Source organism: Anarhichas minor, unplaced genomic scaffold, assembly GCF_050575085.1.
Source record: "Anarhichas minor isolate MPS153535 unplaced genomic scaffold, ASM5057508v1 ptg000045l, whole genome shotgun sequence".
Lineage (NCBI taxonomy): Eukaryota > Metazoa > Chordata > Actinopteri > Perciformes > Anarhichadidae > Anarhichas > Anarhichas minor.
The window spans coordinates 6,300,419-6,322,419 of NW_027466491.1; the positions used below are offsets into that span (position 1 = coordinate 6,300,419).

A 22,001-nucleotide genomic window follows, 5' to 3' on the forward strand; every position below is an offset into this window, starting at 1 on the left:
CTGAGTCTGTGACAACATTTATGTATGCTGAGTCTGAACAGTGTGTACAAACAATATGCTACTGTCTGAGAACAAAGGCATGGTGAGTGACAGTGTGAGCTTGGTGTGTCTGCTAACAGGGGGGGAGGCAGACATCTGGGACCCGCTTTATTGCCAACAAGATGACAGGCTAGCCCTCCCGCAGAGTGTGTATGTGTGTGTTTATGCGCCTCTGCTTAAAAGACAAAGGCTATGCTGCAGCTGCATTAGTCACAAAGCCTTTTTGTGAATGTGCCTCACCTCTCAAAGTCAGGTGAAGAGAGTTGCATTCACCTTCACAAAGAAAACCCGTTTGATTTAGCAATTTTATTACAATGTAGGAACAAAAATCAACAGCCGAAATCTTTCCCTGCAAGTATCTTGTACAAACTCTTGTGTGTCCATGCTGTACGGTACTCCAGTGTGTTTTTCCACTGGATTTCCTCTTTATTAGTGTGTGTGTGTGTGTGTGTGTGTGTGTGTCATTCAAAGACTCTTTGAAACAGATCTCTGCCCTAACTGTGTGGGTCTCCAGAGTATTAGAGGCAGTACCCGCTATCTCTCTCCCTCCCCTCAGGGCACGATTCATCCTCAGCCCCGACATCTGCTTTACCCCCCAACTGCACATGCCCTTCCCGCCAGCATCCATACGGGGACAATGGACTAAATAGAAGACAGTGGGGACAAAGACGTCCAGCTTGGGCCAGCCACGTCACTAAAGCTGGGTGGATGGCTGAAGGAGGGGTATGTTTTGTTTAGTGCAAACTGATATACCATAGATACCATTTTGAAACAGATGCTGAGGGGTACGCCATAGTTTGAAGCATCGGGCCACTAACCAAGCTTCAGTATTTCAAGAGTTGGAAATGAGAATGTGTTGATTTATTTGACTCCTAGAAACACCCAATGTTACCCATTTCAAACTCTATAATAATCTTTTGTTTCAAAATGTTTACACTGCGTGAAAATACAGTGTTCATGTATTCTCCCTTACTTATGGCCAGTTGCTTTATAACACTTTAGCTTTGCACAACATACTTTATTATTTGTAAATGATAGTTTCTGTATATATTTTGTAAACTAGCATGTATAAAGAAGCTATGATGTATGAAATCTGTGTGAAGTTAGTTAGTTGCCTGATATTGAGACTGAAGGTATAGTAGTAGTTGTTCCCTTAGTTGACACCGTCACACCAACATTTAAAACTTCAACTTTCGAGACTTTTGATATGCAAATTGCAATATAGTATTTAAAGTGTGTTTTACAGCAGCAGCAGCAGCAGCTTCTGTGTGGTGCTGCCACTACTGTATGCCTTTATAAGCTAACCAGTCAGGCCTCACATTGTCTTGTATGTGGAGGTAAAATATATTTCACGGCAACTAAAAGAAAGTGGTAAAGTAAGAGCCTGTGATTTGATTTGTATCTCTTCAGAGTCTATCTTCAGCAACTTCCTCATGCCCTCTCCCCTTACTTTACACTCAAATAGATCCTCTCATCAGTCACCCTCTTTATCTCCCTCTCAGGTTATGTCTTCTGTTTTTCCCCAGATTCTTCTCATATCACTTCCTCGCCCCCTCCGCCCCCCCCCCCCCCCTCCTCCATACCCTCTACATCACCTCGTGCTCCGTCTATCTTTATCCCTCCCTTTCCAAGCTGCTGGTGTCACCTAGCAGCTCACACTCCCACAGCAGAGGAATTCATTCCAGAGTCTGGCAAAAGGCCTTATTGGGGTAAGGTGAGGGGTCTCAGTGGGAATCATGTGGTGGAGTGTGTCTCTGTATATTGCACCCTTGTGTCTGCATGGCGTATGTGTTACTGTGTCTATGAGAAAAAAAGAAAAGAAAGTAGTCTTAAAGTCCCAAAATATAAGGTCTGTTCATTCTCGGCGGTGTTAAGTGACTGATTCTTGGAGCCCTTCCCAGGCTTGGATGGGCTTTTGGTGGAATCACTAGTTTAAAAGATGAGCATCTGCTTCAGAAAAGAGACGGTTCTTTAATACAAACTGAAAGATTAAAATCTAAAACGTATGAAGAGAAGTTAGATGGCTCCCAATGAACACTTCAGTATGAAACAAGCTACAAATGCTGAGTACAAACTGAATAAAGCGTTCAGCAATTTAAATCAGATTGCTCTCGGATTCTGGGTCAAGTTTGGAGTGAATTCAGTGCGCACAGCAAGCCGTTTTGTGCCAAATTGCAATTTTTCTACAGCTCTGATTCTCACTTCCCATCGGCTTCTTTCTTCTTAGCGATGAAGGTTGAAGGGAACCGTAGTATTTAAAGACGTCATCCATACGCAACATGATTTCTCAATAATGAAGCTGAAATAATGGAAACTCACATCCAATTTTTTTAGGGGGGGGGGAGCAGAACAAGCTGTGAACACAACATTGTCATCTTTTAAAGTTGCTGCGGCCAACACGTTTGCAAAAAGTTGCCTTTTTACACATCCAACACAGCTAGCATTAGCATTCATAGTCATGTTTTTGACCTCAAGGCAAATAAGTCCAGTATTCACTCTCCTTTGGTCTCCACTAACTGTTCAGGGAAAAGTCTGGCTCATTAGCAGGTCAATAATGAAGGAATGAGGCTAAAGAGATGTCACTACAACCGACCCCTCTCACATTACACTTAGTCATTTAATCCATGGTTGATAAAAAAAAAATATTGAACTATTTGAACAATGATAATACCATTGAAAGAAAGAGCAATTTACATTGACACATGGAACCAGCAGCATCTCCCACTTAGCATCTCTTTTAGAGAAACAAATTGAAACTGTGTTTATGTTTTTCATGTCCGTCCCCACATTATCTTTCTAACCAGGAGCAGTGATATCAACAAGCTCTGCGTCCTGATGATAAGCTAACAGGCTAACCACCGCCGATGTCTTCATGCGTTTGTGTTCTCCCACACGTGGTTATCTGAAAGTCGGCGGTCAGACATGGAGGCAACATATTCCTGTGGCCGGCCTCTCCCAACCAGTAGACAACACGCTCAACCACGCAGAGGGGGAGAAAGAGAGAGAAAACCAGCCACCTAAATATAGCCGAGCATTGGGGCTCAGCAAGAGGCCCTCTGCATGAGGTCTGGCCACACACACACACTGAGGCGCAAGTTTACATGCATGCCACACACATGCATGAACAGATTAAGTTAGTTTAAACCCTGCGTACAAAAAGGAAAGAGGAATCAAACTGCTCCTGCATCCATTTTTAAAGACACTAGGTCTGATGTTGACCACCAGAATTCATGTCAATCGCTTGAAAATCATTTCTCAGCTCAGCAGCAGGAAAAAAAATATTTTCCGTTAAAAAGCACGTGTTCATTTAAAGCCCCTGCTGCTTGTAAACACGACGCAGCCTGCTAACCTCCAACCACATGATCAGCCTGCTGTGCCCTGCTCATTTCACTGTACGGTCGGCGGAGATGTTGGCTTCGTTTCTGGTGGTTTGGTCTAGCTTTCGGAGAAGCTGACAGGAAAAAGACATGCGAACACAGCGCCTCAGCTGTTTCCTGTTTATGTTGATCACAAAAGGCAACGCCGAGAGATGGAGAGATACAGTGAGGTGATAAATGAGAATCCAAAAGGATGAGATAAAGTATTAGAGGGAATTAGAGATTAGACGCAGGAATAAATTGGGTAATCGAGAAACCAATGGGAAACGTGGCGCACAAAAGGGATAAAAATATGTCGTGAATCAAAGAACGAGAGAGTGAAAGAGAAAATATTATTCAAAAGAAAACGAGAGTTTGATTGAGAGCTGAGGGGAAATGCACTGGGGGTGCAAGAAAGAAAACAGCTGACAGGAAGATCTGTGGCTCTTCTTCTCCACCACCGTGAACACAGCTGTGTGACAACACACACACACTTTGTTCAAAACACCCACAGTCAAGCGTAACAGTCAGCAGCATCCACGCGTTCGCACAAACACACAGGCGTAAAATGTACAGATAGCACTGTTCCCCGGTGAAAAAGGGAACCAGACTTTAACCACGCACACAAATTTGGGTAACCACGCACATCGGCCTTGCAGCTCTACCACAACATGAAGAGACCTACAGTCAAAACACTCATAACTCGCACAGGAACATACTGCTACTGATTATATACAGAAAACATCCCGTTATTATTAAAGTCTGATTATACTGAATAATGATGAGCTATCTCTTTACGCACATAAGGCTTAAAATAGAAACAGTTTCCAGAAGTGATGACTGTAACAGGACTTGTTTGTTTACTCCAAACATCACAGAGTTTTCACATGCTGCATGCACACTGAGTTGGTTTGTGTCTCCGGGTGATACTCTTGACTCCTGCGGCAGTGAGATATGGATGATAAAGCAGCGGCAAAACATTTAACTTGCAAAAACAGTCTTGACCCACATAACACCGGCTGCTTAATGAGTAACTGTAGCAGACTAATTTCCCTACGGGACTAATATGTTACTCATTACACAGATAACACATCACCGTGAAAGATACACATGGAATAATTACCCTTGTGCATGGTAACCCTTATTCTACGAGCACAGGTGGAGCCCTGCTCTATAGACTCAACCACTGTTTACAGTGTGCAGAGCACTGACGTTTGCGTGCACTTTTTTTTAGCCAATCACGATGTTGGTTTTTCCCCTTTTGCCTCGGATGATTTATCAAGTTTGATCCTGTCTCCACCAAGCGGCTACTGATGCTTCCAGAACTCCTGCCTCTGTTTCCCCAGCCTACAAACACTCAACTTCTTTCTCTTATAGACAGAAAGTCAGAAAAGATCCTCAATCACTATCAGCTATTACGTTAGCAAGCCGGAGTGAATTCAACCCTGTTAGTCAGCCTTTTGCCTGCATGTGTGGGGAATCTAACTCTGGCTTATCGTACAGTTATATATATAGGACAGCATGAAGAATGATGCAGATAGAAGGAGGTGTATTTCATGTTGCTGTATACAGTCCATTATCGTCTCCTCCTGCTACTTTGGACCGTCAGTACTGACCGTAAACCATTTGAGGGGCTGCCGGTTCAGCGCTATAGTGCTTTCCAGACACTGTCTGCAAATCAGAGCCGGATGGAAGTGTGGGAATAAAAGATGATAAAGAGAGACAGTAGAGAAGTCCCAGGAAGGGGACTTTTTGTCGGTAATACTTTTTAACTGTAAGAAATATTGGAGACAGCCACTTGTTTTAGTGATGTGCACTGATGAGGTGAATCCATTATCCCTTATTGATTTCACTTTTTTTAAATGATATCACAGAGGGGGATACGGCAGACAAAGAGAAAACAAAAAGGACTCATAAGATGAGAGACAGTTCGATATATGGAGTTGCAGCTCACTTAATGTTTCTTCCAACTTTCAACACAACCGGAAAAGAGACTTATAACAGCCGCATAAGTAAGGGAAAGTGGTTGATAGACAGAGACACAAAGGTAATAAACGATGCGTCAGTCACACACACATACATACTCCACCACCCCCATAGCAGCTGTTTGGGGGGTGGTGGAGGAAGATATGTGCTGCAACCCCCTCCCGCCTGCACTCGGCCCGGTTCTTGCAGGGTTTAGTGAAGGCTCGGCTGGAATGTGTTGGACCCATGCCACGCATTCCAGCGCCGCCGTGCGCTCTCTGCTGACCTACTTGTGTCAGGAGGGGGGGGGGGAAAGAACATAAAGTACACCCAAAACACACCAGCGCACGGCGGAGGAGGAAGCTATCTCGCTGTTCCTTGCACGGACTGTAAATAAGGACTTGAGAAGAGCACATGGTGAAGATACACGTAGGCGTGAGCATGCACAGGCATGGCCGCATCACATGCACTCACAAAACAGACAGCTTTGTACCTTGAATTGCAGATGTAGGTACCTGTTGATGGAGCACATACACAGAGAGATGAATGTATGGCATTACGCTCTCGTAATGTAAGCAAACCAGTGTGCTCCACTCACAGTGAACATGTGAGTGTGTGTCTCTTAATACTCCCATAAGGGAAACATCTGCTCCCCTTTGAATTCAAGTCCTCTCTCCTACTCCCCCCCCCCCCCCCCCCCCCCTCCCTCCACGTCTCTCCTGCCCTCTCCTCACCATCTCCCTCTGAAGTTGTTCTCTGCTCCTTTTCTCTCATCTTTTTTTCCTTTCTTCCCCGTCCTCTCTCTCAGCGTGCCCCCAGCTTTCGGCTCCTCCATGACTCCAAAGCCACAGCCGAGTGCATCAGCGCCCGTAAACAACTTGGGCGGCGTTCCTGTGTGAACAGCCACTCCACTCCCTGTAATGAAGTGCTGATCTCAACAAACAGCACTAGTTTCTCCCCCGGTCTTCTTGTTTCTCTCTGTCCCTCCTCGCATATTTCTATTTTCACATGGCTATTGGTAATGAAATGCACTATGGGCTAAAAAAGCAGTGGTTCACATCTTACATTCCGCCATAGCTCACTTTGCCAAAACAATCCATGGTGCACCCAAATGACCCCGTAAAAGGACACAACAGATTTGGGTTTTCTTGGAAATGTTAAATACAGGCGACTGTGACCAGTTGGGCTGGCATAGACAACACGCTACTAGATAAATAACAAATGAAGTCATAATCTATCTAAATGATTGTTTTATCTTTAATTTGGATTTCAATGCCAAAATCAAATCCCTCTATCCCCCTATTTTTTAACATGAAATACATTCTTTTACAAAAAAGACAATTATTAAATCATCCAATAAGAATAACTGAGCGCCTGGGCTTCATCCGCAGTTTGAGGTAGAATATAAAAACTCCTCTATACAGTTGCCACTTTATTCCTGTTTGTCTCCATTCCCCTCTCTCTTCCTCCTTCCTTTGTACAGATTAAAATGTTACACTGTGTAGCTCCACCATGTAAACCGCGGTGGCATGCTGGGACGTGAAAGCAGCCTTTGACTGTGACTGCATATGCTTGGCCTACTTTATGATTCCATTAAATTATTGGGTGGGTGGGAGGAGAGGCTGCACTGTCTTTTAAGTATCAGCAAACGTCAGATGGTGTATTGTCCATGTGTGTCTTAGTCTGTGCAAATGGAGGAGCTGTTGTTTACGTGCGCTTGATAACAGGACTTGTGTGTGTGTGTGCAATAGCATAACATGTATTTATAAGTTTATAGCATGTGCTAACTTACTTATTTTAGCACTGTGATAAACAAACTCAAGTAAAGCACAAAAAAAGAATCGAGGCACGTTACTTGACGCAATAAAACCTGCAGCAACATGTCAGCATAGACTGAGAGACAGTGACTGTGGACTCTGTAGCTTCGTTGTTTGGTTTCGCTTTTTGTGGGAATAGCCATTCAGTGTATTCACATTCTGTGAGCGCTCCTTTATTTGCACATTTCCACTGGTGCTGCCAACATTCATTGCAAATATGCAAATTGAATGCATACACTGGATATATGTTGCAAGTCAAAATGAAAAGAGAAGAATCAGGGGCTTGTTAGCCACCAGCTATTGGCTAACCGATGGATTATTTTATTCAATAAAAAACACTCAAAGCATTTTTGGTTTAAACATGCTAAATATTTACTCCATTTCTTTTTTTTTCCAACAACAAATGAATTGCTTTTACAGTTAGTGTGTCGAGCCTGACGCAAGAGTTCTGAGATTTTCAATCCTGCATTGTTTACATCCATGTTTGCTGGCTTTACAGTCTTCTTCACAGATTGCCTTCGGTGATGGATTGCCACCAATTGTTGCGCATGAATCCGACAACACATTGTTGTTGCTGGCCCAAAACCTCCTCCAGGTACCTTTAAAGTTATGTTTACAATTGGTTACTCACTAAAATTCATTGTGTTTATCCTTGAGGTCTAACAAAAGCTTTGAGTGCATTTCCTTCCTCAGCGCTACCAGACGTCTAGAACTCCACAGGGAACCTTAAAATTCAGCGCTTTTATGATGAACATGACTAAAGAACTGTGTAAAGAAGGAATGAGATCAGACACAGTGCAACTTGTGCCTCCGTTTGGGTCCGTCCGTCAGAGATGCAACGTGACCGAGAGCACGATTCTCTAATATTCGAAGCCTTGCGTATTTCACAATGAGCCTGTGTGAGTAAGAGAGAGTTTGTGGGCACATGCTGAGCATCACGTTTGATGTGTTTGTGTGCACATCTCTTTCTCCTGGGAACCTCGGTCTGCAGCCATCCAAGCCTCTTTATTTTGCCGTCATGGAACAAACCTGCTCAACTCATTTCAGCCGAGGTATCCGCACAGAGGGTGTTGTTGTTTTTTTTACAAGATTTTTCACGGGATTCAATGTGGGAGCCAAACAAAGGAGGGCCCACATGGTCCCTGCCAACAACAAAACCTGTTCAAAGATAAATACTAAACCTTCCTCTCCCGCATCCCTGCACCTCACCAACATCCAAAACAGTGTTTATCTTCCCTCTGTGCACCACAGCTTTGTTTATGCGTTCCCCTATACGCTGCACTGATAGGTGTCTGACTGTGTGCCGCAGGGAAGGGAGGAGACATCAGTCTACATTAAATTATACTGTATACATTGTTGTTGTTTTTTTATCAGCTTAGTGTATAACCGGTTTAGTATTTTCAATACTTTTAGTATTTTATTTTCTATTCAACTATTCCTCTAAGCACAAATGAAGGAGATTAAGGCCCCAAACAGCATGTGTGTCAATGCGCTTCTGATTTATAACTCCAGTGCCAGCAGATGCTCACATTATGAGCGAGTGTATACATTGCAGACGAGCAGGCAACTGTGCATATATATGCGCGTCGCGCACGTGAACAATGCCACCAGTTGCCGCGGGTGGAAGCTGCCTGGTCGTCTGCCAGCCTGCGGGGAGGGACTGACCACGGCACAATGGAGGGTGTGAGCTGACTGAAGGGGAAAGGGGGGGGGGGGGGGGGGGGGAGCACAGGAGGAGGAGGAGGAGGAGGTGGAGGAGGTAGCGAAGCTAAGGGCGTTGTAAGCAGAGATAAAGCCAGACAGATGGGGCAGACAATGAGGCATAGACACCCACCCTGCATGTCAACAACACCCCCAGGCCTCCTTCAAACTTTAGCAATTCCTTTATCTCTCCCCATGAGCCAAAGTTCCTCAACATTCTCGCTTTTGTCTGTTTTGATCCATTTCCCAGCCTCAGCTTGATATTTTGCAATTAGTTCTACTTTTATGCCACGTCAACTTTTTCTCCACATTCTCCAAACAAATTACACTTTCTTCCTCCCTTTGTTTGTTCCCCGACCCTCCTTTTCCCTCTCCCCTTCCTCATTGTTCAACTGATCAGATAAGGAGAAACCTCGATACAGCTGCAGCGTGTGTGCGTGCGTGGGAGAGGATAGTGAGCGAGAGAATATAGATGGACAAGCATAGCTGTCACCTGTTGTGCTGAAACCCCCTTGTTTGGAAAGCTGATCCCATCTCTCATTCCTCAGGTTTCCACAAACAACCTCAGCTGTCAGAGAGTCATGGAGCTCTCGGTCTCCGTCCACCCGTCTCTCATCCGTCTCTCAGGGCCCTCGATCACAAAGAAAGGTTGTCTTTCATCAGTTTGTTCTCTACTTGGGCCTCAGCGGCTTTTGAGCACTTCTCTGGAGAATGTTTTTCTTCAAACACCTGCACAATATGGATAGGAGTTGCCAACAAACGCATTTCACAGCCATTTCATATTAAAACCCAGCTGAATAATTGTAATTGTGGATTGCAGTTACATAATTAAAACTTGCCAGATGACTTTTCTCCCTCTGAGATATAGCTTTAAAATGTTTGCTTCTCTTCCGTTTGTGGTAAAATACTCGATCAAAAGGAAAGCATGACGGTACTGCAGGTCCAAGCCGTCCTCACTGATAAAAAAGCGCCGGGATAGGTCGTCTGTGCGAGCTTATTATGTCCAATATCTTTTAATGGAGCAAAGGAAGAAGTCAGGTGACGTTGCATAAAGAGTGACATAAGTCAAGTAGGAGATAAAGGGAAAAGGATTTTCACCCAGGAGACGCGTGAAATCAAAAGTCAACATATTTAGTTATTTTAAGTTATGGAGTTTTTATACATTAGTACGTAACCACGTCACATACTATGATCTTTTCCTAGTCATAAGCAAGCAGTTCCAATTTCACAATGTTAAATAGAACGGCCACGTGTTGAAAAGTGCCTCGTGTGACTGTTTAATGATGTTAAATAGAACGGCCATTTATATCTTTTTGGGAGTGCCCGAGTCTGTTGTTTAGAGAAGGTGTTGGCAGGAAAGGAGAATCAATCGTGCTGTGCTTCACAGGAAAATGTTTGATTCAATTAAAAATAAGTGGTGATTCAAATAATGAACATACTGTAATAATGATCCAACAGGACAATGATTTCCAAAACACACCCACAACAATTTAGAGAAGCACATAAAAACGTGGCGTCATGAAGCATAAACAGCACTTCTACAACAGGTGGCTGCGCTGCATATGTATATTCTGCCACATCTGTGAAAAGCTCACACACAGGAAGGAAGCCCACTTACTCCCATTCCACATGAGTAGAACACTGACCCTGGACCAGAGAAAGGCAGAGGCCTTTATCTATGAATGTGACCTTTTACCTGCCAGTTAAAACAGTGTAAAAAGCTAAAAAAAATCAGCATCTTTTACATACAAATGAAAAAAATAACTCCAGCCATTAATGGTGAAGGCTGTAATGTGTGGCTGAAAGCTTCGTAAAAAGCCAGAATGCGGACCCTGATTTAAGAGTATTTCACGAAAGTAGTTTGCCGTTCTTGCAAGAGCATAATATGCAGTACGTACGTACATTTCACGTCATTTCAAGTTGCTCTGTTTGTTCCTATTTTTTCTCACCATGACAACAGATTTCACATCCCACCCCACGTCATAGTGAACCGTTCTGCATTAGGCCTGACTCATGTCCAGTCATATCCTGCTGACACATATGGGCAGGACTGGTCTTACGGTGTGTGTGTGTGTGTGTGTATATATATATATATATATTTGTAGAATTGTATAAGTTATTTTACGCCCGCTCTTCGGTAGAAAATGTATCTAAATATATTTGTACAGATGTGTGTGCAGAGATGTCTAAATTCTGATAAACCCAACAAATACCAGTTCACTACATATCTGAGTGTCTTGGTGTATTTGGGGTGTGTGTGGTGGTGAGGTTTCCCAGCACGCCCTGAAAATGGCCTCCCCAGAGCAACGAGTGTTGGTGTTTGTGGCAGTGTGTAGCTGTGTGTGTGTGTACGTGTCTGAGTGTGTTTGCGTGTATGCACAATTGCCACTGTAGGACTCTTTTCATCTATTTTCAAAATGTACTGCCACAGAAATAGAGCCAATGGTGTAACAAAGATGACCATATATAACAGCATTTCTACAGATATCTAGATCTATATTAGGATATATAGGATCAGATATCAAAATATGCCACAACACTAGTCCTGTAAATGATAAGGAATAAGACATTTTCTGTCATTTTTGAAGAATACAGGAAGACTGTATTACAGTGTTGCGTGTAAGAGTTACTGAAAATACAACCAACACAGCTAATCTCATTTCTCCGTCTTCTCGTTTGCTTCAGATCCTTTTTTTTTTTCGCTCCGGGATATTGAGAATATTGAAAACCTTTATTGCGTCTGTGCGAAGAAAAAAAAGCCGTTATTTCAGTGATAAAGATCGATGTTATTTCAGTGCTAGAGTCAATACTTTGCTAGCTCAGCGAGATGAGACGTGAGATGAAGCCTCGCAGAAAACTTGTGGAACCGGTTCGGGGCATTTATTGAGAGGTTGGTTTTCTTTTACAGCTTATAGTGCAGTAGGAGCACTACTAATCAATTCTGACAGCAAAGCAGGGCACTCCCTGGAATGAAAAAGGCAAATAACCAGAGGAGAGAAATGCCTGTATGTATATGGGTGTGTATAGCGACAGAGAGAGAGAGAGAGAGAGAAACCCAATGGTGAGAAAAATGCATTTTTCTACAGATAGATTTTCTATAGATTGGATCTATGTGAGACACACACTCACACAACTTCCTCCTCATTCTTCCTCAGTAATCAGTGCACTTCCCACTCCATAATCAACACATGATAGCTTTAAAGTGGCAGATATTTTGCGACTGATCCAATAATTCACCAGCTTCTCCACCCTCTCCCTGCTATCTGTGTGTATTTATGAAGCCATTACTTGTAATCACACAGATCACCTATAATCGCTGGCTATTCCGCCTACATCGTCGCAATTTCTTCCGCCACTGCATTTTACTTTCTCTCAGACAAATCCCAAGGTGATTATCTGTCATTACAGCCCAATTTCCAAAAATATGCATTAGGGTAGATACTGCAGCAGAGAGGCGGGACGATGAAGAAGCCAGAGAGGCCCAATCGGTCAATTAAGGTCACGGAAACTTGCTCTGTTGTTTATCGAACAGATGAGAGGAGAGGGATGGGTAGATGTCTCTCTCTCTCTCTTGTTGTCTCGCGCATCCAAAAAAATAAAGTCTGGTAACGACGGTGCAATCAGAAGGCGGGGCTTTAGGTGTCAGATAAAATATCAAGAAGTGAGGGGATCAATAAGGAGGTAGACACAGAATAACCACACAATGTATCTAGAGCTACCCCGACTAAACGTGTAGAGTCAGACCTCCCGACAGACGCAATGGTGTTAATGCAGATGTGACCGAACAGGTGGGCCTCGCCTGCTAAGAGAGGATTAAGAAGCAAGATTTGTGTGTGTGCCTGAATGTGTGTGTGTCTGAGTCGTAATGCGACCTTGTACTGAGCCTATAGCCATGGCAGGAAAACCGATCTGCTGACAAGAATTGAAGGAAGTACACAAAGCACTCCCCACAGACACACACAGAGATGGTGTGTGAGGATTATACACACACAGTACATCTCCCTACATATACACTGGTGGAACACAAGCCACTCACAATGCTCTGTATGCCTGGGACAAATTGAATCATCTCGCCTGTCAGTCAGAAACTGAACACACACACACACACACACACACACACACATTGATGTGAAAACTGCAGTTCTGACCGTCCAAAGTACGGCACTGCAGTGCCCATCACTCAAGGGCGGCGCACAGCAGGAGAGCTTTCATTAAAAAGTGCTGCACAAATCCCGACAAAGGAATAGCCTCCAGATCCGTCCACTTCTGTGTTCCTGTGCGGGAGCAGCTCCCCAGTCGCACTGAAGGGTCATTATCAGTGCATGAATGGAGATGACGCCACCTGCAGCCAGTGCAGGCTGAAATACCCTCCCGGTCACCTCTGGGAGGGATGGTTGCATCACCCTGGTGAGCGGGAACATTACTGGCTCTATTTGCCGTGACTAATGGACCAGATATTGGATGTTCTGTTCTGTGGGAAACTGGCCAATTTGTGATGGAGGTGGACATTTGAAATGGTTATTTTCCTGCAAGGAAGCAGGCAAAATTGTGTATTATTGCATACGTTGCTGAGTTTATCAATCATGAAGATTCGGTGTTAAATTAAATATTTGGCCTTTTTTATATATTTTCACTAGTTTTGACTAAAGCCTCAGTTTTCCTCCCGTATGGCCGTGTAAACCAAGGACACCTGGTAGTTCTGTTTATACTGCCTGACACGTTCCACACACGCGCACTAGATCATTACGCTACCATTGTAGTGGTAATTGGAAGTACGAGGATGGCCACACAGAGCCTATACAACCTCCGATGACGAAATTTACGTGACGCGAACCCTAGAGGACTCTCGTATAGGCTACTTTCCCTCTAGCGCCATCATCAGGTCAAAATTGAATTTGTCCAATACCTGCAAAACCAGTTACCACCTGTGTCTGCTGTACTTTGTGTTTAGCGCTAATAGGCAAATGCTAAACTAAGAGGGTGAAGATTGTAAACATTACACCTGCTAGGTGTTAGCGTTTAGCTCAAAGCACCACTGTTCCTACAGCCTCACAAAGCCTGCAGACTCTTAGCCTATAATTTGTCGATTTTGTGACAAATATTTACATAGTATGTTCAAGTATAGTTGGTTGTGTTCATAAATATACTGTGCTGTTTTATTGGACAACATGAATGGATGAATGTGAGAAAGGCAGAACACAGGTACAGTGTATGAACCAGTAGAAAACTCATTCTGAAAACTGTACGTACACCAGTTAAATATACCGAGCGTGAAGAATGAAAGGGAGACAAAGAGAAGCAGATGCAATGTTACACTCTAACCTTCCCCACATCTCACTCATGTGAGCTATTTTATTTGCGCCTGGCTCCACAGACTTGAATGTTATTGATGAGACACAGGGAGAAGTTAACAAAGAGCAGCTTAACAACAACATCAAAAGAGAAAGAGAAGTGTGAAGGACGATACCAACACCTGCGTTTCTGAGCCTTTGGAAAGTACCCCCTCCTACACACACACACACACACACACACTCGTGTGAAGAAAACTGTTATGTTCTTTCACTTTGATCACCATAGATACCCCCAGTAGAAGTTCTCCAAAGGGCCCTCGCAAACCACAAAGTAGCCAAATCCTTGCCATTCTGCTTAACCGCCGGCAACAATACGTACACTTGTTTGGCCGCTTCCTTTTGTAGGTCTCCTTTGTGTATTAGGATGAAGAGAGAGAGAGGAGGGGTGAGGCGGGCTACGAGGAGGTCTGGAGTGTTTTCCACGCTGGTTTTGGACACTTTCTCGGGGGCAGCGTGGGCAAAGACGGCTGGGCACATCTGCGGCTCAGCCAGAAAGAGGCCTAAAGCGACAGCCCGTGTGTGTGTGTGTGTCTAGCTACATCTCTCTGGTGTCTGTACCTGTTTGTTTGGGTTGATAATCAGATCCTAGTCTTTTATTTTGCTCCTTTATTTTTCTTTTCTCGAACTCCAATCCAATGACCTATAATCCCCCTATCCTTCAATACCCCACTGGCCCATTGTCCCAGACACCACAAACTGAATAACACACACACACACACACACACACACACACACACACACACACACACACAGCCTTGCAGCCTGCTCCATTGTCCTGCCACTGCTGGCCTATGTCCTAATGCTGCATTGGGCTCATGCCCATGTAAACAAGCTCCCTGTCTGTCTGTCTGTCTGTCTTTCTGCCTCTCTTTTGCAAATGTTCACGTGATCACTCTTTTCACTGTATTACGCCGCTCTCCATCTCTCCTCCTCCTCCGTCTTTGTGTCCGACTCTTCTCTTACTCCTCTCTCCGTTCATGCCGTTGTGCTCTCTAAGCTGGGCCGAGCAATTAGTTAATGCACCCTCCGCCCCCGGGGTGATTCTGGCACAGCCGACCGACCGAGCGCTGGTCTGCGTCTGCGAGTGTGTGTGGCTTTGGCACCGCCACTGAGTGGGGTTGCTGGGCTAACGTCGGACCATCCAGAGTGTTTTTGGCACCGGCAGCGTTTTGGACAGCCCTTACCTCTTCTCTCTACGCATCCACTCAATCATAGTAGCCAGCCCTCTGACTGGGGCTCTCGTAAAGAGCCTTTTAATTACCACGGGGAAAGACCCAAATGTCTAAGAGATCAATTCATTCCAGTGATACACATTTTTGGCCTGTACTTATTGATTGTCCAGTGGTTTTCTTTTACTGCGTTTGGCCCATTGTTAAACATCGTTGCCCAGTCTAAATGGCTATTTATCTACAGCCTCTAATGGTTATGTAGTTGTTTGAGCAAATATTTAAAATCCATTTAAAAAGCAAATGATCAGACCACATTCGTGACTGCAGCTATAAAGACCAGAGTGTTGTGTACACAATTGAGGCTTTTCTCTAATTCAGAGATTAAAATCGACTTAAGGGCCATTTCAACAGGAGAATAAACAGACTATATTGGGAAAATAACATGCAGAGACAGGCTGCAGATGTCCTGACTAATCACACTGTATGTAAACTCAGCGCTTTGCACAACGTATCTGTCTGCTTTCTTTAAATCCATTTCCTGATGTTTCTGTTTCTTACTTTGTCGGTCTTAGATGTATATTTTAAATTTCTACGTACTTATACTACTGCTACTCTGTACATGTGGCATCTAATGCATGTCTCCTCGCAGCACAGAGAGGGGTCTCTCCTCTTTCGCTTTCTCCCTTTGTTCCAGTACTTCCTTATCTGAATCGAGGGGCTGAGAACAAATGGTGTCAGATGCTGTACAGCGAGGTAAAAGCCTTCTTGGTCAAACATGTGATTTTGAGTTATACGAATAAACAACACACCAATAGATCATCTATCACAGCAGTTATGTTGTTTATTGAGTTAGATATCACAATTACACTCTTATGCTCGAATTACATGCGAGTCGACTCTTCATGCCGTAGTTTAATCTCAGCCCCGCTTTGGTGCCTTTCAAGCCATGCTTGGCCCTGTGAGGGTGTAAAAGGGCAGGCAGGCGCGTCGCTGGACACTTCTGTCCTTTTCTAAAAGCCTTGAAGGACGCCCAGCGTGTATTTCCACTCGGTATGAACAACAAAGGGAAAGGCTGCGTCACAAAGGGACACCAGCATGGACGAGAAAGAGCTCGGCGTACCGCGGGGGGCAAGGGGAAATGCGTGCGAGTCAGTCTCTGTTTGTGTGTCTGCACAAGATTGATTGTCAGCTGAATCCCATTAACAGGCATTAGACCAATAAGAGCATCTTAGACTTATTGGATGTAACCAATTCAATATATCTCCAGCTTTGTGTAATAAGTGCAATGACAAAGTTCTGCCCTTGGCCCTTCTGTTTTCTACGTGGGCGCTGGCTTTAGCCTCTGGTTTTGTTGTTGTTGCATTGACGGCATTAGGTCATGGCTGTGCACAATACATGTAGACAGTTGATGGCCAATGGCTAGGTCAAGTAGAGGGATACAGCACTGTGTGTGTGTGTGTTAGTCTGTGTGCGCATAGCGATTAGCGTGTGCGTATTTGTCTGAAATGTAATGCAATCAGGCATAGCCAGAAGGACAAAAGACGAGACAGCAGCTCGACCTATTCACCTCCCCACCCCCATCCTCACTCACACAGAAAAGTGTTTACTTGCCAGTGCCTGTACCTAATTCCTCCATTTCATAAACAAAAGAGCAATCTGGATGTTCATGCCCTGAAAACAGCAAAGCGTATACCAAACCCCACGCTGTGTGATTACATTTGTGCAGACAGACAATGGGATAACTGTGATAGGACGGAGGTATATATTTATCTATTTCTGTTGTTATTTTCCTGCCCCATAGAGAGATGACCCACTTCCACTGCTCAGTCCACGTCTGTGTGGGCACACTCGGATGGTTGTGGTAGTGTGTTCGTAGTTGTGAGTCGTAGATTGTCGAGACATAAATCCAGACACTGTCAGTTTCCTCCTTGTTAGTGTGATTCACTTCTCACCTTTTGCACACATCAAGCTCACGTGTATATGTGCATGTGGTAGTGAGTCGCTCCTTTACTACAAAAAGCAGAAAGCCGTCAACATTAAACACAAAAGACTCAAAATATTAAGTTATTATTATCTTCAAAGCTAAACTTATTATATTATCCTCAATGTCTTGAATATGCTTTCTTTCTTTTGCACTGATAAATAACCACAAGCACTATATTCTACTATCCAGTTACTGACTCTATCACAAGAACATTTGTCCAATAAACCATCATTTGAGTACATTTGAATACCTGAAAATTAAATGTACTATTGTCCTGTTCTGTTGCTGCTGCAGTGACCCATTAATCAAATCTTATATTGGTTAATTGCATCTCATTCTATCTGGATTGTGAAGGTTCACACACACACTCACCTGTAACAAAAAGCAGTATTCATTAGCTCACCATGTAGCTGGACTGGTATGTATATGTATTTGTGTATGAGCGCTTCTGTCTGTATATGTATACAGACTGCAGGCAGTGTGCAGTCTGTCCTAACCATTATGAATGAGCACACAGCTCGGTGCACCGCTGAGGAGAACACATATCCACTTCCAAGAAGTTTCAGCTTGTTCCTATGGAAAATAAAATCATGACTGCTGCCAGCACAGCAGTCTCCTGACAAAGTGTTGTTATATTGATACATGGCATGATGATCATCATGTTTTTCTCTCTAGTGCTCAGTGCCAAAAGTTTGGCAAAAGCCCGTCTTCTTACTATTTTTTCCCTGTGGAATAAAATGATGTAGGAAAATGTATTTTACTTGGTACACAGATTTCTTTTCAGCTTTATTATATGCAGCAGCTGAAATAATTCAAATCCACTTACAAGTAGCAATGCAAAAATGTATAAATACTGTAAATATAAAAAAATGTGCATATTATGAAAAGTGAAAGGATCCTTTATCACTATTGTATTGTGTATTGTATTGTATTGTAACCAAGAAATACGCAGAAATACTAGTAAAATATAATTACTTCAAAATTATATTTCAGCACAGTAGTTGAGTAAGGTCTCTGTGTGTCATCTCCTGGTGCAGAAAAACATAAATGGTGGTTTCTAGATCACATATTTGATTGTCTCCATGAGCCAGCATTGTATTAAAGATCTAGATATTATAAGTGCACGTGTATGAATGTAAAGCCGGAGTGAGAGTACTCTGTGTCCCTGGCAGCATCACGCATACATGCCTGTGATTGCGTGTGTTTCTGCGTGTTGTGTTTTCCTCCGTCCGTGCCGATGTGGCATCTGCTGTGGTCCAGGAGGTGACAGAGAGGTAGCAGCAACCTGAGCCAGGATGGCTGATGGCAGTGTCTGTGTCCATATGTCTGCTCCGAGGACACTCACTCTCCTGGCAGGACACACTCCCACACACTGGACGCTTCGTTACCTCACACACACACACACACACACACACACAAGCAAACTGCAGTCAAACACTCATAAACAAGCACTCAAGCTGCACCACGTGTACGGTGCCAGTGCCACATCATCCGTGCAGGAGAGTGAAGGGAACGAAAGGGTAGCGGAGGTAGCGGTGTGTGCGCTGCCAAATCACCACATAATGGACTGTTCCGGGACCATCCAACCTGCCGACCATATGGACTCAGCACATCAGTGGAGCGACGGACCCAACACACACACATGCTGAAACATACAAGTCCTTACAGACACGTGAAAAAATAATGGCATTTTATGTTATTGTAAGTACAAACTCATGGAACACATTGGACCCTCGTTTTGTTAAATGTTGATTTCAGCACCTTTAAGTTGTAACCGTATTGTCCACAGCCTGTAAATATGACTCTCTGCTTCCAAAAAAAATCTTACAACAAGTCAACTTCCTGAACTTTGCATTGCTTGGCCTAACAATACATAGTCTGGTGTTGCTGTTCTTTACGCCAGCTGAACAATTCGAGTGTTGTTTTCTACACGTTACAGTGGAAACAGGTGTTCCTGCCATTGTCCTTTCATCGATGACAGCCTTTGTTCTGCGGGTGGTATCATCTGTGAAGGGAGAGTTGCATCTCCTGCTGATGTATTTCATCAGCTACAGCTGTATCGGACGCTCTCCGTCGGTGTGGAAATGAGGGTCGTCAAGTCGCCAAGTAGCTCCTTCATCCATATTAGAGAGGCAGGGAGGAGGGGGGCTACTCATTTATTCTGGCTCAGGTGTGAGAGCCTGTGTGTGTGTGTGTATGTGTGTGTGTATGTGTGTGTGTGTGTGTGTGTGTGTGCATCAGAGAGCGTGAAGCATGAAGTTGTTTCCCCCAAGTCCCACTATGAGGATGGATGGCGCCATTATGGAAGGTTTTAACCCCTGACTGAGAGATTGAACAATCACAGTGCAAAAATTGCCACAGAGATACAGGAACAAGAATTGTCACTGATGCAGAGATTGCATTATGGTGAGATGGAATGATATATTTAACTACAGCTTCCACTATAACATTAAAACACTTACAAATATATATTTTCAGCCGCACTAGGGACAGCAACATCGTCCACCCCCTTGGTCCCGAACAACTGTCCAAAAGTTGTATATATGCGCTGATTTTCCGAAGACGAGTATTCTGACAAAAATAGCAATCATGCATAAATAACGTTTTCTGCTGGCAGGGAGCTGTTTGGCAGTAATGTTGGCGCATGTCAAATGCGATACACTGCTTGTGCACCATTTGAATGCTGATGCCGCCGACGTTCAACTCTATTTTCAGCCCTATTTCCATATTGCTTGAATTCCTCCGACTGTTGCAAAGTGCTGAGGTTCACAAATAGAAACAAGAGACGGAATTTAAATGTCCTCTACACACAATCATGAAGCAGATTCAAGTGCCTACTCCTCACTGGTTGGATCTGTTTTGTTCTTTTCACACGCTGACAATGCTCCGGCAAGCAAGCGAAACAAAAATCCTTCAAGCGCAGCAAAAAAAATAAATTCTGCAGAAGGAAGTAGAAAGGCAAATGATGGAATATCATAAATACTCAGTGATTCTGTGTCGCCTTTCAATATTGAATGCTGCTGAGGGTGGGAACTTTGATTATGGGCTTTCCTGTTGATACAGGTGACATGTTCTGGATATTCATATGTTTTGGGCGATGGGGATTTTTTTTGGAGATATAAATCTTTCATAAGCACCTCGCCTCCACCTGCGCATATATCTCAGCCCACCACAAGGCGCACACATGAACCGTAACATTTTATCTTACTGGCGTGGTATGATTGATGAGGAGTGCATCCTTTAATCTGTCCTCCTCTAATTACTCAGTGGTTACAGTTATCTCTCTCATGAATCTATAAGCACGTTGCACCTAATGCAGGGGGGGGGGGGGGGGGGGGGGGGGGGCATACGGCGAATACACATGGAATGAATAAAGGGAGAATAACAAGCTTTGGTAACGTGTACTAATTTACTGGAACTGTAGTAAAACATGTCCTGTTAAACTGTATGTATCAAATCTGAACAAGATCTCCTCGTACAAACAAGCAAAATATAGAAAAATACAACTGCTAAATGGATCTTGTAGTGAGATTATTTTTCTCAACTGCCGTTTTCAACATCAACAATGAACTATGACCCTCAGCTTTTAAGCCAGCAATGACGTGCTCAGGAAGCAAACAAATCACATCACAAAAACAGCCATTGCCCAAAGGGAGGAAGCAGGAGCCTTGTGACTCACAATAACCGAGGCGGATGAGCGCCTTGGGCTAAAAGCCACTTGTCGAGGTATAATAGCAGTGAAACAAAAAGAGGGGAGACACACCCTCTCAGGTGGGCTCTTTCATGTGCTAATATCGCGGCATTAAAGCCTCCGGAGGGGATTCAGGTATCAGACGCATTTACAGTTGAAAAACATGTGACACCCATCAGGGATTGTATTGTTTTTAATAGTGTAAACACGACATTGACATATGACCACCTTACAAATGGTCTCTGCCATCTCCTGAGGGAGACAGTTGATTTATTTAGATGTGAAATGCTCTGCTATGGTTATCAGCTATAGTTGCTGGCTTTGTTTGGTGGTAGGCAAGGGACATTTAGTGGTTTTATCAGAGAAAAAAAAAAAAGAGTGCATCTATAAATGTGGTTGATAAGAGCTGTGAAGCTGGACCAAAACAGTTCCAACAAGCACCGCCTTCCACATTGTCAATCCAATGTAAAGATGTTAAGCAGAGCAGCTTAAAGCTTGTTTTTTTTTATAAACTAGACATTATGAACAGTGTCAGTTTGCATTCCTACTGTCTCTATTGTAGCTATTGTGCTTAGCTGTTATTTACAGTTTGAAGCAACTGCTCCTGCGTTCAGCATTATGTAACGCTCCAGTGGAGGCTGCCATTTGATAGACTTATGTAAACAGCTCTCCTGCCGTTCTCCGCGTGACTCATTCCTGCTCAAACCTGCGCTTTGTGGGCGGCCGCGTGTTATTTAGTGTGTTCTTATGTCACGATTGCACCAAACGACCTCGCATGACGCTCACGAAGAAAACGTACAATCACTGCAACCGTCGCCTGCGCCAATGTGACCACAACATGACAAACACACACACACACACACACACACGCAGACAGACACCCTTGACCTTCGACATGTGTTGTAATTGGTTTTTCAGGGGAGATAAA

General features: G+C 43.8%; 1 long non-coding RNA gene across 1 annotated transcript; it reads left to right on the forward strand.

Moving 5' to 3' along the window:
* The first annotated feature begins 476 nt into the window (after window positions 1–476).
* LOC142970961 (uncharacterized) lies at window positions 477–19,220 on the forward strand. The gene is made up of 2 exons (XR_012959318.1): window positions 477–7,772; window positions 7,871–19,220. It is a non-coding gene; the product is annotated as an uncharacterized LOC142970961 (long non-coding RNA).
* Window positions 19,221–22,001: the final 2,781 nt, after the last annotated feature.